The sequence below is a fragment of the Brienomyrus brachyistius genome, chromosome 19, assembly GCF_023856365.1.
Source record: "Brienomyrus brachyistius isolate T26 chromosome 19, BBRACH_0.4, whole genome shotgun sequence".
Taxonomy (NCBI): Eukaryota; Metazoa; Chordata; class Actinopteri; order Osteoglossiformes; family Mormyridae; genus Brienomyrus; species Brienomyrus brachyistius.
The window spans coordinates 19,747,597-19,748,191 of record NC_064551.1 but is presented as its reverse complement, the minus strand read 5'-3'; positions in this window follow the sequence as shown (position 1 = coordinate 19,748,191).

Sequence of the window (595 nt, the reverse complement as noted above, 5' to 3'; positions counted from 1 at the left end):
GCGCTTATGAAGAGCCGCCCCCCCCCCCCCCCCCCTCCCCATTCGCTCCCTCCACCACCATTACTGTCCTCTGCTCCCAACAGGATCTACCATTTCCTCTGCTCCTGGCTACCCACCGCAGGCAGATTACGAATTAAGCCACCAAACAAAAAAAAATCGCCCAATGGGTTCTCTCATCACTTGCATAAAATTAGCGGGAAGATTTGGGGAAGGTAGTAAATACATATACATCCAGGCACCGGGCTGTGAAAGTCGCGAATTGGATTTTAAAGCTTTGTCGAGAGTGCAAGGCGCAGATGTTAAAGCCCCGTTCAGATGTAGCGACAGATGGTATTTGATCGCAGAGCAGACTGTTCGTACAATAAAAAAGGACGCCTCTTCGGCTGGGTGCGAGGGGCTGCAGGGCTGCTGCTGGGGACGGGGCGGTCGGACGGCAGGTGGTTCCAGGGGTCGTCGCGTGGTTTAGGACCCCTTCGTGGACGGGGCCGGTGGAGCCAAACGTTGAGTGGTCTGGCGCTAAAGCCCACCCCGCTCACCCAGGAGAGCAGTTTGGCCTTCACCGTTTCAGGCTTTCCCTTGTATCCTACAAGAGGGA